Consider the following 18,389-nt stretch of genomic DNA (forward strand, 5'->3'; position numbering starts at 1 on the left):
TGTTCTGACCAACCATAGATAATGTGTCCGGAGGTATATATTATCTATGGACCAACTAAACACAGTTTATAAAATTATTAGAGGATAGCATTAATACATACAAGTTGTTGTCAAGGCATCTTGCCCTGCTACGTTCTGACCAACTAAACACAGCATATAAAATTATCAAAGAACAGCATTAATACGTACCGGCTGTTGCTATGGCATCCTGCATTGTTAAGTCCTGGCCACCTACACAAATCATAAATTACCTTGTATTCACTCACCATAAAATTTTGAGAGCAAGCATGATTGCATGTGCAAACCGTTTAATTAGCAGCAATTTAAGTGCTGAAGTACTGGGAGGCACAATATACAGTGTCAAATTTACAGAGGGTCTGCTTAGATGCTGTAGGAGTATTGCAAGTCATATGTATTTATCAGGGGCTATGGCCCTCTCTGACAATCTCCTATGACCATATCCATTCCATGGTAACAATTGTCAGTGGGCTTGTCATGCTCAAAGATTCTGTGCAATAATGTCAAACTGACAATATACTTTATCTAGTTACCCATCCACAATTCGGCAATTTTTGTTAGTTCTCAGAGGAATAGTAGGTGTTAATATAAATGAATTAGCTGGATAGAATTGTTACCATCATTCGTTTAACAGTGTCTGTGACCAGTTACATCAAGAATTCTATTTATTGTGCAAATCGCTCAAGGCTGTGTTTAACTATCAGTACAGTTGATGCTTTGAAAGGGCCCAAAATAATGATAAGGTCCAATCTCTGTTCTCAGAGTAACCTTAAATGTTACTATTAGCAGTATTTTTTGCTGAATGTATACAACTCTGCACACACACACGCACTCACGCACGGATGCGCACACACACACATGGTGAGAGCAATTTTCAATTTTGCCATATGCATAAATTATTGGCTTTACCTTAATTTCAAAGACACAGGGTACACAGAGTGTTAAATAGAACATATGATAAATAGGTGCTGTAGGTAGCAGTGCATCACACCGTGCAAAAAGTTTGATATGCTCAGGTGTACACTAGTAGGCATAACTCAATTATGCATTCAATTTACACAGGTATGTATGAATATGATATACTATAATTGTATATCCTGTGTATCACAAATTGGTTGCTATACACTGGTGTGTATACATCATGTGTACATATGTAATAGATATACACAATGTAGTATAGCTTACCACAGCTTGTTGGCATGGTTACGTGGGCACAGTACATACAGCTAACTTATTATTAAATTCTTATGTACTCTGTGCTATTTTTAAAGAATTTATGTATAAAAATGTAATTCAATAAACTGTAACACACACAACAACAGCTCCATTGTCATCCCAAGTGGCATTAATCTAAGCTTGCCTTTATGTAGAATTACATTTGTATAGAAAAAAAACATTAAGATGTTCCCTGTCACGGTGGCTTTTCTTCATCTACACCAGGCCTGACCCAGTTGGTGGTTGCTGTACATCAATTCAAGCCATACATGTAGTACTATTTTCACCAGGCTGCATCTGCCAAGACATAGTTATTTTCAAGAGCACATAGGCTACAATTACCAGTATAAAATTTATGGTACAACTTTATAACTGACTGAAAGAAACTGCAAAAGAACAGTTGTAAAGTTGTAAATGCTCAGACATACAGTACTTACCAGTTGTATGTCGTACAGCTTCAGTTCTCTTCGCTGACTGAATCTGCAAAGGATATCAGTTGTTAGTGAACAAATGCTAGTGAAAACCTACCAGCCGTCCATCGTACACATGGGTACTCTCTGTTGAGTGAATCTGCCAAGGATATCGGTCATTATTATACAAAGGCCGTGGTCATACTTAGCAGTTGTCTGCCGTAAACTTGGGTACTCCTTGATGGCCAAATGATATTGATTGTTAGTGCACAAAAGGCTATTGCAAGTTGTCCATCATACAAAGACCATGGTCATTATTGTCTATTGAACAACTTGAGTATACTTTGCTGAATGAATCTGTCAAGAATATAAGCTGTTATTAGTATGCAAAGGCCATGATCATACTTACCGATTGTCTGTCATTATAACTTCAGTACTCTTTGCTGACCGAATCTGTCAAGGATATCGGTTGTTAGTGCACAAAGGTCATCGTACAACTCGAGTACTCCCTATTGAGTGAATCTGGCACACTTTACTGGTTGAATCTACCATACTAAGAATATCAGTAGTAAGTGCACACAGGCTATAAGTTATGAGGGACAAAACTTTGCAAAACTGTGTAAAACATGACTTTAAATTAACAAAAATCTAGAGAGTATCATTATACATTACTTCACTAAGGTAATCACTATAATAACCTCAATGATTTCATCAATATAATATTATATAGAAAACTGTCAATATTCACAAATTTGCAAGAATTTCATCTCTCAAAAATTTCGAGCATTTGTTGTCATTTCATCGATGCTTTTTTAATTATACAGTATTTAGGCATACTTAACAGTTGTTGGTGGAACATGACTGTTGGCGTACATAACATCTATGCTTTTGGGTAATGTCGTACACCACATTTATACTGCAGCAGTACCGGGAACATTGGCTTCATCGTCATATCATACACAAAGTATTAGGAGGATCTGTACTTGAAAATTATTATTAAGTCCTATATAAGGTAGGTAGTCAATTTAACTTTTAGGAACAGTATGTAAGCCACAGTGGTAGCTAGCAACATGCATACATACATTTGGCGAAGACTGTGATATTAATATAGTCACCTGTAGTAACACTAGTCACCTGGCTACTTGTTCTTCCTTAATAAATTTTGTTACAAAGGCCAGCTACCCAAACATTTGATAGCACACACTGAAAGAACAAGTAGGCCTTATAATATACATTTAGTACGGACTATTCAGGCGTAGAGAAACATGTAAAACCACTGGAAGCGAACATATGCTCACCTCTTTGATATGATTGGTTATAGTACCTATCTCTAATGAAAATTTTAATGAGCTGGACACATGCAAGTGCTGTTGTTTTCCATGAGTAATGGTGCACCGCAGTGCTGATTCACTGGGTAGGCGCGACCGCATGTCTGCACATCCCAGACCAAACTCGTTTCTATGGAATTTTCTATTTAGCCAAATTTTCTGCTGATGCCTTCATAACTCTATAATGTTTAGCACCATGGGTATGATTTCAGTTAAGTCATACAAGAGACCAAAAAGTAAGCTGCATACTTTCGTATAGTGTGATGGAGACTTTAGTCTATAATAAAAATGATTCATTGTAGATTGGTCACTTACTACGCACAGTGCAGAATTATTCACAGATTCTTTAACTATATGTATGTGATTACACCCAACATTCTTTGTTTGTGTACAGTCATGAACATCCATTGTAATGCCAGTTTACAGCAATGATTGCCATTTTAGCAGACCACCACTGGAACGTGAAGCATGACAAAGTGAAACTTGACAATCTATGAGGTACATACAGGCTGCTGTTGCTTCCTCCAAGAAAATTTCGTAGATCCTCTGAGGATGAATTATAGAGAAATTTCAGTAATTTATCATAATTGTCTCAAATGCTGATTCACTGGGTAGGCACGACCACATCCCAGATCAAACTCATTTCTATGGAATTTTCTATTTAGCCAAATTTTCTGCTGACGCCTTCATAACTCTATAATGTTTAGCACTATGGGTATGATTTCAGTTAAGTCATACAAGAGACCAAAAAGTAAGCTGCATACTTTCGTATAGTGTGATGGAGACTTTAGTCTATAATAAAAATGATTCATTGTAGATTGGTCACTTACTACACACAGTGTAGAATTATTCACAGATTCTTTAACTATATGTATGTGATTACACCCAACATTCTTTGTTTGTGTACAGTCATGAACAGGCAATGATTGCCATTTTACCAGACCACCACTGGAACGTGAAGCATGACAAAGTGAAACTTGACAATCTATGAGGTACATACAGGCTGCTGTTGCTTCCTCCAAGAAAATTTCGTAGATCCTCTGAGGATGAATTATAGAGGAATTTCAGTAATTTATCATAATTGCCTCAAATTATGGCTGATCTCATATCACTCACTGGTCTGGTTTCATTTAGCCACCAGGGTATAACCAGAAAATGCCAAATTCAAGTATTTTAGTCATCATAGTGTAAAAACAGTGTGTGTGTGTGTGTGTGTGTGTGTGTGTGTGTGTGTGTGTGTGTGTGTGTGTGCTGTGTAGCATTAATATTTATTATGCATATGTGTGTGTGCATTTGCATGTGTGTACTGTGTAGCATTAATATTTATTATTAGGGACCTGCCAATTATGCTAGCATAATTTTGAGCATAATAGGTACCTAAAAGCATTGAGCACAATGCCAGCATAATAAGTTAAATATTTGTACGATAGTGTAAACTCTTGCTGGGAAAATGACAATTGCAAAATAAGATCGATATACTCTAATAGAGCAGTCAGTAACTCTAATAGAACAATCAGCAAACTGACTGTTCTATTAGAGTATATCGATCTTGTCTCTTACATGCAGGCATGCAGCAAGAATTTATTATTTGTGTTCCAGCCACTCATTTTTTTCTTTCTATATAGTGTTAAACTAGTAGCAAAGCATATGAACTAAGGCATGAACATTGAGCATAATCGAGCATAATAGGTAAATATTGAGCATTAATTTAAGCATAATAGGTGAATTTTTGAGCAGTGCAGCATAGCATAATAGGTAAAATTATGAGCATAATCGGCAGGTCCCTATTTATTATGCATATGTGTGTGTGCATGTGTAATGTACTGTAGCCTACCTATACACACATGTAGGCTCACTTATCTCGTTCATAAAAAGGATAAGCTTGATCACTGATGTAAGTTCCAGGGGAGACCACAGTTTTCTCCTGCAGTGTAGCCTTCTCCATCACATCGTGTAGGTACTGTAGAAACAGGAGTACACACCATAAAACTTTCAGTAGCCACCCACACTATGAATAGGAATACATATATACATGGAATCCTTGCAGCACACTAATCCCTATAAACACTGTAATCAACTAGGATGACCTTCACACATACCCGTACAAACATATGACACTCAGTTACTGTAGTAGCCCTACGTGGAATTTAAAAAATCGATGCACTAAAATTTTTCCAATTTCCTTCTTCTATAGCTCATTTAAATTGCCATGCACTACTTTTCATACAAAATCTGAGGTATCTATCATGTGTCATGAGATATGTCTTTTATTGCATTTCGCAATACAAAATTTGTTACACCAGGTTGGTTGGGTCATTGTGGTGCCAAAATTTCCATGAATTAGATCATTGTGCTCATAGAGGGTTGCTCTACACATATCACACCTGAAAAGTTACCAGACACAAAGTAGGCTGTACACAATAATTAATTTTACAGAAACATATTGCACATACTTGTTAGCTGTCATTTTAGCCATGAGCAAACAGTTTGTACAATCATTGTTTTACAGTATACAGTCAAACCTCTCTAATGCGACGCTCAATGGGAGCCATAGATTTTGCTGAATAAAGGAAGTTGTTGGATTATCAAGTCACCTCTGTAATCTGACATTATACAATATGTCAGATTATGCAGTAAATAACAGGTAAAACAGATCACACAATGTTTTTAACATGAATTAATTTTAGAATTTGTAAGTATTACAGCTTTTTTCTATTACTGTCAACCAATTAAATACTTTGGTTGCTTAAAAATTATTTTCTGTGATTATTCTAATGCTGCTATTATTCTCTGTCAGATTACAAAGGTCAAAGGATACGCTAGCGCACTCACGTGTGAATAGGCTTCTAATATGTTGGCGTGTATCCTTTGTCGTTTGTTTTTGCAATACAGAGCTAGTCTATTGAGTATTGTGTTGGTGTAAAGAATACATCAGTGATTCAGTTTTAAGGTGAATTAAAATAATCTTACTCTGTACGTGTGTTAAATTTTTAATACGCGCGCGCTCTAATTATTATAGTTATATAGTATCGATTGAAATCTCTTCAGGCTTCCTACCTGTGGATAAAATATAAATTCTACAGTATGCTGTATGTTACACTAGGGTATAAATATTTCCCAGTGCTCAAAATCGAGTTGAGCATGCATATCACGTGATCCGCCGATCCGTGATCCGCTAAATACAGACGCCCGTTTAGGAGATGTGAACTAGGAAGAAGAATTATGTCCACACATGTACATCTGGTGAATTTATCAGCTTCGTTTCATTGGTAAGGCCACAAAAGAGCATTTGAATCATTGTTAAGTGATTTCTTTTGTCTGTAGACGTCGTTTGATGATGAGACCTATATAGAAGAAGAATGATGTACCTGCTACTTTTATCAAAGTGAACACTACTGGACACATTTCATGTTGTTTACTCAATGTTGTACAATTTTAATTTTTTTAATATGAAACCTCTAATTTTATAATAGTAAAGATATTCACATCAGATATACTACATTGAGTTACACCACAATTATACATTGGTGAGTATATCAAATATGTATTTCTTACATATGCACATATTATACTTATGTAAACAGAGGTTATACACGTGGTTAACCAGTAGTGTATAAGTCAATTATACTCATATATTATACATAGTAGTGTAAATGGTATCTATATACAGGTACAACCATGGTGTATAACAGATGTGCCACACATGTGTATCCTTGGTGTATATCATAATAATACATCAGTTATACACCTATGTATTTCAAATGTTTTGCATGGTGTCATATTCTAAAGATGGAAATATGCCCATACTGTAAGCCTATTCTTGCAAATTAACACGAAGGATGGCATACGCACATATCATTTATACAACTACTTACTTTCATAAGCCTCCACAAAATTCCTCCAATATTTATACCCTTTCATCTCCTCAAACCTTTTGAGAAATGCATCACCTGCTCCTTCTGTTGCCACATCATAGTATGTGTGGCGAGACTCATTCTTTTTGTGCATGAGCACAACTATATCTATGTCAAATGACTTGTGTAGAGTATGAACCTGATGGAGTAATATCCATTATTACTTTTACAAATGTGCCAAAATACCTTTGTCTGTAATATTTTCCATTGCTTGTGGCAATTTTTTACAGTCTTCACCAGTTGCTTTAGATTGGACTTTTTAGGAAACGCCAGACCACAAGTACAATTCCTCGTGCCTACATACACCTCTTTACTGCAACTTGTGCACTTCTTCAGTATCTCTATGTGTATATTGTAATTGTAGTTAATCAATTTACATAATGTAGCTGCAGTCAGCTCAAGACTGCATACAACTTCACCATGGCGTACTATAGATCATTACGTACTAAGTTCTACATTTGAGGCATACAACTACATAATATTATGTCAAATATAGAGCATCCAAGAATTGTGCATACAGATATGACAGACATACAAATGGTCCAGAGCTCAAAATAATACCATATCATTAAATTTGACACTTGCATGATGACTGACCAAAGTAAAATAGTCTGACCTTTGGCCTACCAGTATAAGCTTTCAATACACTTCGCCCATATCTATGTTGTGTGGGAAAAACTATTTTAAGTTTGGCTATAGTAGGTAGGTCAGATTAATGAAAATTGAGATAAATTTCATACTAGACAATAGGTGTAGTTAAAATCTACTTTTATACCATTAGGCTCCCTGGTTGAGCTTCCCTGTAGCATTTTGAGCATTACATGATCTGCAATGATCTTATAATGCTTCTAACCACACATGCCCACAATGTTGATATCCACACATGATTTTCAATAGTACTTTTGAAGAAATAATTATACAGTCGGTTGGACCCGCACAACATAAGATTTTAAATAGGTATGGCCTAATGTATGCCAACCTGCTTAATATTGAGTATCAACATTAACCATGTAGCATATTGACTGGTAAATCATGTGTAAGAGATATTATTGAGCACTAGGCATTTAGTACAGGCATTTTACCAAGAATATTGGGTCACCCTCACACTAACTGCAACAAAAGCAAACTCAACAGATTTTGTTTCCTTATTATGTCCTAAATGACAGAAAAAAAGTCCTAAGGAATCCTCATGGGAGAACAGTGTGAAAATCACCGAAATAAAGCCCATTTTGTGCTCCTTAATGGTTTGATATTTTTACGGTGTTTATGGTCATATCTCAGCTAGTATACCACTTATATCAAAGTTTATTATACCATTAAAATGCTCTTGCAAAGACGAATCTTTTGGTACTAAAATTATCACCTTAGGAAAATGTGTTAACGAGTTGTAATCAAATATATCCTGGATTTGCTTACTCGTTGTGCATGTTTTACAACTGTAACTACTGTAGTAATGCCTTTATGGATGATTTTGCATGCATACAGAGTAATAAAGTGAGTTTGAGAGTTTTCAACCAGCAGGAGAAAGGTTAAGTTGTGGATGAGTGAAATATCACATCTACCAATGAGAATGATCAGGCCCAACATTGTATGGTATTTACATGTAAGGCAAAATACTGTACATGGTTTTTTTAATGCTGGTGATAACAAGAGAAGAGTACTTACTAAATAACTGAACAAAGCTTGAACCAGTTTGTCAACCTTGACATTAGGTGCTGAAACCCCGGGAATGAACCAAGGACCTTTAGATAAAGGTGAGTTGACCATTCAGCGTTCCAGCTCAAATATTCTCAATTCTTCTTTCGGCAAGGATGTACAACTTGTATTGTGTGCCATCTGCAAGACTTCTACAGACACAGGTGTCCCTTCTTCTACTCTAACAGCAAAGGGTAGTTCAACCATCATTCAGGTCAGTATATATTTCCAGGAACGACAGCATTCATATATCAGCAATGTTGCAGCAAATACTGTAACCCACATCAAATAGCAAAAGACGCCAACCAAGAGGAGCCAATGCCAAGCACATCAAGCAATGGCAGACCTGTACTTCAGTCATCTTTTGAGGAATTTTTGGTCATCTTTGGTCATTTTCGGAGGGATTCAGGTTGATCCACTGCTTCTCTTTCAGAGACTTACTACTGTCATGCAATCATCAGATGATCTGGAGTTAGCCTTCAAGCATAAGCTGTGCAGCTCATGCTTGAAGGCTAACTCAAGCATGATCTGCACAACTCATATTTGCACAGCTCAGCTCATACTGAAGTATGAGCTGTGCTGTGCAGCTCATACTTCATGCTCTCTTTGATTCCTCTTTCGCTCCATGAAGCAGACAAGCCAGCACTTGCTGATACAATATAGAAGATTTGTGAAAGTGGTGTCCTACCAGATATCACAGATGATGGCATTCAGTATGTCCTGGATGGCGGGGCGCATCCCATGCATGGTGTTGCAGTTCTACATATGGAGACATCTATCACCAATACACAGAAAATGTAGCAGGAAAGTACAAGTACGCTATAGTTGTATTTGATAGCTATGAAAATATGAGCACAAAGATAGTCAAAAGGAAAGCTTAGTGCAGTGCTGCTAACATGACCATCACAATGAAGAAGGACCAGTTTTTGGTCAACCGAAAGAATAAGCAGCAATTTATTTTCATGCTGAGCACAGAACTGGACTGCCAAACTTACCATGCACCAGCCACCAGGAGAAGCTGATCTCTTGATCGTTCAGAAGACTGTTCAATCTACTACCATGTACCAATACCACTATGCTAGTTGGTGAAGACACTGACCTCATTGTTCTGCTCTGCAACCATGCAAGTCTTGACTGCCATGACCTCTTCTTTTGTCCTGAGGTAAAGAAAACACAAAAGCTTCACGTCTGGAACATCAGAGCCACAAAAGAAAAGCTTGGTCAAGACATCTGCTACAACATCCTCTTCATCCATGCTATTCTTGGGTGTGACACAACATAACATCTCTATGGGATTGGAAAGGGGACATCCCTTAGCAAGTTCAAAGCAAGCAGTGTGTTCCGTGAGTAGGCAAAAGTGTTCCATTCTGATTCAGCCTCCACAAATGATGAGATAGATGCAGGAGAGAAAGCTCTCTACAATGGAATGCTAACTGTCACACTAGATTCCCTCTGACATAAACAGTTTTGTGAAAAGGTGGTTTCAAAAACATCCCACGTAAAACTACAATCTTTATCACCAACTACAGCAGCAGCAAAGTACCACGTCCTTTGCACATACCTTCAAGCTCAAGAATGGAAAGAATCAGCCGCAGAACTTCATCCCATGCAGAGAGTGGCAATGGTAGAAGTGTAAAGAGGAGTTTGTGCCACAACTGCCAGACTGCAGTACACAGTGAGATGCTCATGCAAGAAGCACAACATTGAGTGCGCTCCTGCTCGTGGTAACTGCAAGGGAATTGAGTAGTCATACAAGGGCATTTGCAACAGTCTCTTTGATATCACCTGTGTATTATTAATTATATTTGATTATAACTCGTTAACACATTTTTCTAAAGTGATAATTATAGTACCAAAAGATTCATCATTGCGAGGGCTTTTTAATGGTATAAGTTTTGATATAAGTAGTATCCTAGCTGAGATATGACTATAAACACCGTGATACATTAAGCTATTAAAGAGCAAAAAAGTGAATTTTTAATTCAGTGATTTTCACACTGTTCCCCCACGAGGATTCCTTAGGACTTTTTTTTCTGTCATTGAGGACATAATAAGGAAACAAAATCTGTTGAGTTTGCTTTTGTTGCAATTAGTGTGAGGTTGACTCACACAATGACTGTACTAATTCACGAACATCTTGCTAGAACATGAAGGAACTAAAACTTCTTCAGCAATTTCAGTCAAGGTGATATCAGCATTCTCAGCCATAACTACATACATATAGCATATCAATTGAATCAATGCTTCATGTAAGTGCGACCACAAAATTAATGATAAACAATTTACATTATGCACAAATACGTATATGTATATTGCACAACAATAGAGGTATTATGCGTGCCAAGGGGAGACAGTGGTTATCCATGTGAGCTCATGTGAACTCCTTGGCATCTTAACTACACAACTTCTCCATTAGTGCACCTCTCCAAAGTCAGAAATCCTACACATTAACTTTATAGTCGTATTTATAGTGATAAGGCTACTCACCACATGGAACATCATGGTATAGTTTTGTTTACATTGTGAATCTGTTTATGTAGCTACAACCAGTCCCAAAAAGTAGGTAAATAATTTTAGTCACTATTAATTGATTTTTCTATAATTTTACCACATTAAATTTTGTAACTAGAATGATCATGGAAATAACATGCATCAGTGTCCACTCCCTGTATTTATTTACAAGCTTTTTGAGTAGTAAAATATGAGGAGCTATCACCAAATGCTTAAGTAGCAGTCATCACCAAACACTTATTTATACCACCATCTTCAACTATCAACACACGGTACTTGTCCATTTAAATGTTTTTGTGGAACAAAGTACCTTTGGTACTAACTAACGATCATTGTACGGCTTTTCATAGTGCACCCTACAGTAAACTTTGTTATATTAAATGAACATTAAGGTTGTGTCTAGTTTGCTTTATTGTTTCTTTTGTAGCTGTAAAATTTGTGTCTGTTTTCATTTTACTTTGTTGTCTTTATTTTGCTATATGTTAATTGTTTTTATTCTTTGTAGTGTACTTTCTGTTGGATCGCACCTTGTACAGGCTTGCCTTTTGTGCTGTGTCCACTGTATTGGTAAATTGATATTAAATAATTAATAAATGATTTAAGTGGTGTAGACCATAACACATAATACATCAACATTTAAAGTATATCGTGATACCCTAACTATGGTATCGTGATACGCAAAGTTTAGGTGGCACCGCACATGCAGTTCTGGTTAGAGGTCACTTCTGCCTGACAAGTGCCTATATGTACAATGCTTGTATCACATATACATATCCTCTCTTGTCCTACATAATTCCCAGTATAACTGTTGGACATATAATTTCTGTTGGCCTACCATGAGTTTAACAAAAGTGGGCAAGAAGTGAAGGTACAAAGTGGATGACTTGACTACTCAAAAATATTAAACTCCACTTAGTGCAGTGTACAGTATATGTATATGTACAAAAGGATGTATACTTGATAAATTGGCAACATATTTACCCTTAATCCTCAAGCTGCAAGAAAAACTCTTTGCTGTTCAATATTATTGTATTCTTGTATGGGGGAACAGTAACAATTGCTCATTGTTTCTTAGGGTGTTGATATCCCTACTTATCTGATGCAAAAGCCATGACATTTGGCTTCTTCTATGTAGCAACACAGACTGAAAAACACCATGTAGGTAATATAAATTATTGGATTGCATCCATAGACTTTGTACAAGCAGTGGTGGATTTAGGGGGTTTTCAAGGTTTCCACGGAAACCCCCTTTGAAAATATGCGCACGCCACATCTAATTAATGAGTGGACGGGTGGGAGATACGGTATTAGTGGTGGATCCAGGGAAGGGGTTGTTGAGTGCTGATAAGTCGATCGATCTTCAGCCTCAGAAAGCTTAGAATACCTGCAAATTGTTGAGACCTTTTAAAGTCCATTTCTTATGTCCATGCCACCGATGCTCAAGACAACCAATCTCCATCAATTTTCTCCCTCTTTAATGACACTGAACTACAAATTCGTAATAAGTACATAGTTACTATACATAGTTAAGTAATAAGTAATTGTAATGCAATTAATGTATAGCTGTACATTTCTGGCTGTGGGCACAGGTTGCCCACAGACCTTTGATGCAGGTTCTCCTGCTTCAAAAAGTATTATAAATAAAATAAATATTTTTTTATATTTTTTTGGTCTCAGTTTTAAAAGTGTGGAGACATCTGTATAAAATGGAAACCCCCTCTGAAAGTTTCTAGATCCGCCACTGACAAGAACCACTATTTTCATGCCTCAATGAGTCATTCTGCCACAACCAAACAGTGCTTTATCTTGCTATGTAGATTACTTGTGATACACACAGTTATGACAATTGTTTTTGGTAATTCTGACTATTCTGTACAATGGCAGCACCATGGGATACAATACTTCAAAGCCAAACCTGGTGCTGTCTGTACAAAATGCCAGTATCAAAAGGATATAGACAAGGTCTGCAGTATGAATCCCCATCTTACTTTAAGTTTTAGCTATGCAAAATCCAAACAAGTGTATAGCGCTACGCATAAAACTTTCAAGTAATGTTGTGTAGCTCGGTATACAGTAGCAGATTTCTTGAATGCATATATTCACCACACCTCACCTTGGTTTCAATTCGTACTGTACCATTAGAATTAAAACACCATACTAGAGATACTCTTACTATCCTCTAATTCTTGCAGCACGCAACCACTTGAATCCAGTTCAAAATCCCCCTCAGAGGGATCGTGAGTGGGACATAATATTGATAGGTGATTATACACTTGACTGCTTTATTTCGGTATGACACTGCTCTGTTATAGTATCTCAATCTTGAAAGGAGATGACCTATAGGACACTTTTATCTTACCACTGGGTGTGCCTCCCTCTGTCATACAAAAAAATTGTGGAAATTTGCAATAGTATGTTCATGGCAACATTGACAACCACTCCAGGCATGCATGGATTTGCTACTGAAATACTATTAAAATGAGATTATTCATTCTGTATAGCCTAACTAGTGTCCAACAAGTAATTTTCTGGGTGTGATATATATAGAGAAACTCTCCCCGAGTACAATGAAGCTAGAAGCCCAATTCATTAAAAAAATAGATGCATCTAAATGGTCTAGTCCAACCCAGTGCTCCAAATTTCTCCCATACAGTTTGTATTGGGTGTTTAAGGGTCATCTAATAAATAGCATAATAATTCATGACACATGATAGATACCTCAGAATCTAGATCAGATTTGGAAAGTACACAATTCCAATGAGCTATAGTAGAAGGAAATCAGAGAAATTTAGGCATGTCATTTTAAAATTGATAATTACCTTCTGGTTAATTCAATGGCAGACGTTGGCAGGGTGAACGTTCTAATTAAATTTAGAATTCAATTAGTGCGAATTCTGAATTCAATCGAAGTTTTGCGATGAAGCATCCTGATGTAAAGTAAGACTGTAGGGAATGTATAGTACCAATGGTTAACCAGCGATTGACTTGCCAGTTGACGATATCCTTATCAAAGAGCAACGTAGTCTTCCCTCTGCTTCTGGAGAAGGGCTTACTGATTAGAAACTTTGTCAGCAAGTGCTTATAATCAGTGAGTCCCTGATTTGAAATACAAGCCTGGCCATGCAAAACTATATAATTCAATTCCTGAGCTCATACTAAGGACATCTTGAAGAATATCATCAACTGCGCTGGTAACTATTGCTCCCAACAGCATTACTCACATAAAGTTAATTGTTAGTTTCTCATCCCCACCACCATCAAATTTTCATAGCCACATCAACACTAATTTCTCTCACATGTGATCCCGAATCACAAGCTACACATGCTTTTTGCTACTATGGAATTTGTTTCAGTGGAAATCAAATGTTCAACAAGAGTTTTAAAATCGTGGTATTCCAGAGCGATCCAGTCTTGACTTGTATGTGACAAGTTATTCTGCTAGACGACTGAACGATAGTGATCCTTTCTCTGCACAGTACCGCACCACTGCGACAGTGAAATTCCAGGCTGGCAAGGACAGAAAAGAGCTAATTCGTGTTTGTAGTTGTATAAGTGTTAGGTGCTAGTAGTGCTGGGCGATATAGATTTTTCTTATGTCATATGTCATGGCAAAATTTATTCATGATATGAATATATGTCACGATATATACCAATATTTCAAATTGATGTTTATTTTTTTTTCAGATGGTTTTCAAGTATGTACTACTACACTGTACACAAAACACAGGAATAAGATCATTTATTAGCTAATACATCATATGTGACTGGATTTTGGAAAAACGATCCAAATCGCACATTAGAAGTTTCGAGATAAACGGTTTTAAAGAATTGAAGCCAGCATAACTCTCCAAGGATAGCAAGCACGCGTATGAAATTTACACAAAAGATGCATCAATCTGTTACCTTTCAAGCCACTTCCAGTACTTGGAGCTGCTTGTACAGTTTCCCGCCAAATAAGATAGAAAATCTGAGCAGTTAGACGAGCGAAGTAGTATCACGAGTGCTCACAAAGGGGTGGACGCTGGGGGGTGGCGGGGAGGGCAAAAGATAGGCCTCAAAATGGAGGCAGACCACGATTGGAGTCCAGACACGAGATTACAGGGCTGTGCTGGCTCCTTAGTGGCTGATATGTAGCAAAATCTACAGAGAACACGTCTGGCCAACATTATAAGGCTGTCCACCAGTAAACCACTGATTCTTGCCAAGCCAGGTCCTTCACAAGGCCTGAAACCGCCATTTGGGCACTCCACACCACCCAGAAAAGACGTCTATTAAAACCAGCCTCGTGTAGTTTGAGTAGTGCTGAGGGTCAAAACTTGTAGTACGATAGTGTAGCTATCCACTGGTGGTGTTAGTTTGATTTTGCCTGATGTGCGATTTGGTTCGGTTCTGTAAAATCTGGTCACATATGCACTTATGCAGCTAGTTAAAATGATAATTAAAAGGAATGTTGATTTGCATGCTGACAAGTTACAATACTTAGTCTTCCAGTTCACCTACAACTTAATCTGCAATACCTTCATCATCTTGATCTATTATGATATTTAAATTAGAGTTTATCAGTTTACAATAACTACATATGCAAAGCACATGCAAGCTAGGAGGGGCATGCTCCCCCAGGGAATTTAAAAAAAAATGCATGCACAGGTGCTTTGAAATGGCTTTTTTACATACACAATCTTTTTCTCCTTTCTTTTTTAATAGCAAGATAACTTAGACCAAGTAATATAATTAGTATATTCTACTTACTGCTTTATTAGAGTATCGCACTGACTATTAGAGTAGTTCGATCTTTACAAATTCCAAGTAGCTGAAAATTGGTGCTGGTTAATCACAGTGGCTCTTTGAACTATTCTTCTCACTGATACTGCTTCCTACATGTCCCAAGCACTGTACACAGATCTAAGTTAGATAGTGCTTTCAAAATACCCAACAATGCCCCAGGTGCAGCAGGAGTAATGGCAAAACTGGAGACACCATCTTATGAGCTCACGTTGTACTGCTTAGATCATGTGCGCTATATCGTGATATAATTTCTAGCTATTGTATCACGATATAAAAAAATATGTCGTGATATATCGTATGTCAGCTATATCACCCAGGACTAGGTGCTAGTATAGGCTTGGATATTTTTATTATGTTTTACAGTACATATAATAATTAATTTTAAAACCCACGTGCCCGTGTCAAATTTTGGTGGTCAGGTGGATGAGAAACTAACAACTAACCTTATGTGGCCTAATGAAGGGCATAATAAATCACAGCAAAATTATTAAAAGACAGCATTTAGCAGTGGGCTGCAGGTCCTTGACTAGCAAGACTCAAATTTTAGCCACAGAATGTGCATAAACCCAGCCCAGTGAATAGAGATGACCGCAAAACTCAGATGAAACAAAACGACGTCTATATTGTAGCAAACTTTTTCACATGCATGAAAATAGTACAGCCATGTGATCATTAAAGTTCAAATAATCAAAATTTGGTATGGCTACTTAAAAATTGATGCAGGTGGTGATGAGAAACAAGAAATTAAATAATGACGGCCTAGCTACACAGCAGAGGAGATACGACACTCATTAAGTGCCATCAAAAAGAATGTGTTAATTGCATATTTTGAGTTTTAAAACTGATACTTAATCTGACTTTATCGGGTTATGGAGACCTCGAATACAATTTCCAGTGCTATGGTATTCCATTTTTGCCATTTACCCTCCGTTTTGTGTGGTAAGCTCTTCACCATGTGACAGTGCCTCCAATCATCTTGTATGTTGACATCAAACCACCAGGATTCACCGTATCATTCATTTACACACAGGAAAAGATGTCGATTGGCACCGAGTTTTTATTGAAACCCTTCTAAAGTTGCTTTTTAATTACTCTGTATAAATCCCATACGCTCACGTGTCATACCCCCTCCTCTGGCTACACAGCTTCGGGTCTATGTAGCTGGTTTCTTTAAATCACCTTAAACAAAACGCAATACTGATGCATATCAAAAACCTTCCCTGTAATGATTTAATAGCTTTTATTTATTACTATCAACTTTACCAGTTAAGCACTGGAGGGCGAACAAATAATTCATAACTGCTGAGAGGATGGGGTTATGGGGTACTAGGTAAAGTGTATCCACACGTATTTATCCCTTGCGTCACCTCCAGTGCCATGCACTACACATTAACCAAGTGTGTCTCCCAGGTTAATTCTACAATATGGGACTCATAGTTACAAAATGGCACTCACATTTCTGCGTGAAACTGGATACCTGAAAACAGCAACAATCGAAACGATATTGATGGTGTGCATCAACTGAGTAGTCAACCCGGCAGCTGCAACCAACCCGCGACAGACTCGAGTTTGCATGGACATGGTATCAGTTTACAGAGAAATCCCCGACTAATGCTTGCCCCCTAGTTCCCTGTATACTTCCCACCAGACACTTCGACCGTATAGTTCAAAATAAGCCACTTTTCACTATTGAACCATATGGTCAAAATAAGTACGAGAATAGGTTGAAAAAAGCGGTCTGGCTACGAGAGACTACGGAGGTGCGGAAAATTGCGTTTTCTTCCTTCCTGTCAATATACTCACGGGTGTTGCGCGCCGGCTTCTTGGGCCGCACGACAGACTACCGTGTGTCTTGATATCCAGATTTTTATTGTTAGTGTCTTCCTTCACTAAGAAACAGGCGTTCAAAAAATTTACGGAATTTTTTCAATAATACGCAAATATTTCACCCAATGTTTTCATTGGCCGCAATCCGAAAAATCAACTTTCACATATCAATCCCCCTACCATTGTGGGATTATTGTTATTATTAGCACTTTGCAGTGACCAGCACTGAAGGTCTGACAGCAACATGTGCTGCAGCCTTAGGATTACCTAACGTAATTTCAGGGACTTAGACCTAATGACTTGACTTACTGACTAACTGAAAAGGCGTAACAGAAAATGGGCCAAAGTAAGGAAAAAAATCCCTCCAGCCCCAGGATTCGAACTGCAGGTCACCCAATGTCTAGTCGGGGCGTTCATTGTAGTATCCCATTGCTAGATCCACCATGAAACCGGAGGCACGATTGTTGTCTTCACAGAACTATCGATTTTAGTATTTCGTGAGATGCAAAAATTATTTTTAAAATTTCATGCTCCACACAAAGAACAGGATAGAACTTGCTGCTTAGATAGGCATTATCTAGAGTTAATGTAGTTAAAAAGTACGCACAGTAATAAGCAAATGATTCACTGGGTTACCGGCACAGGGTTGCTTTCTCTCAAAAAGCAGAAAACAAAACACGAATTTT

General features: G+C 37.4%; 1 long non-coding RNA gene across 4 annotated transcripts; it reads right to left on the reverse strand.

The window, feature by feature from the left end:
- Positions 1 to 1,278: 1,278 nt before the first annotated feature.
- LOC136259982 (uncharacterized) lies at positions 1,279 to 17,565 on the reverse strand. 4 transcript variants are annotated; one of them, XR_010703402.1, is made up of 7 exons: positions 17,332 to 17,565; positions 7,072 to 7,226; positions 4,828 to 7,024; positions 2,053 to 2,188; positions 1,762 to 2,000; positions 1,671 to 1,713; positions 1,279 to 1,530 (listed from the first exon to the last, which is right to left on the reverse strand). It is a non-coding gene; the product is annotated as an uncharacterized lncRNA (long non-coding RNA). The 4 variants fall into 4 exon arrangements; XR_010703400.1 differs by having other exon boundaries at positions 2,053 to 2,196; XR_010703403.1 differs by having other exon boundaries at positions 4,806 to 7,024.
- Positions 17,566 to 18,389: the final 824 nt, after the last annotated feature.

Source organism: Dysidea avara, chromosome 7, assembly GCF_963678975.1.
Source record: "Dysidea avara chromosome 7, odDysAvar1.4, whole genome shotgun sequence".
Lineage (NCBI taxonomy): Eukaryota > Metazoa > Porifera > Demospongiae > Dictyoceratida > Dysideidae > Dysidea > Dysidea avara.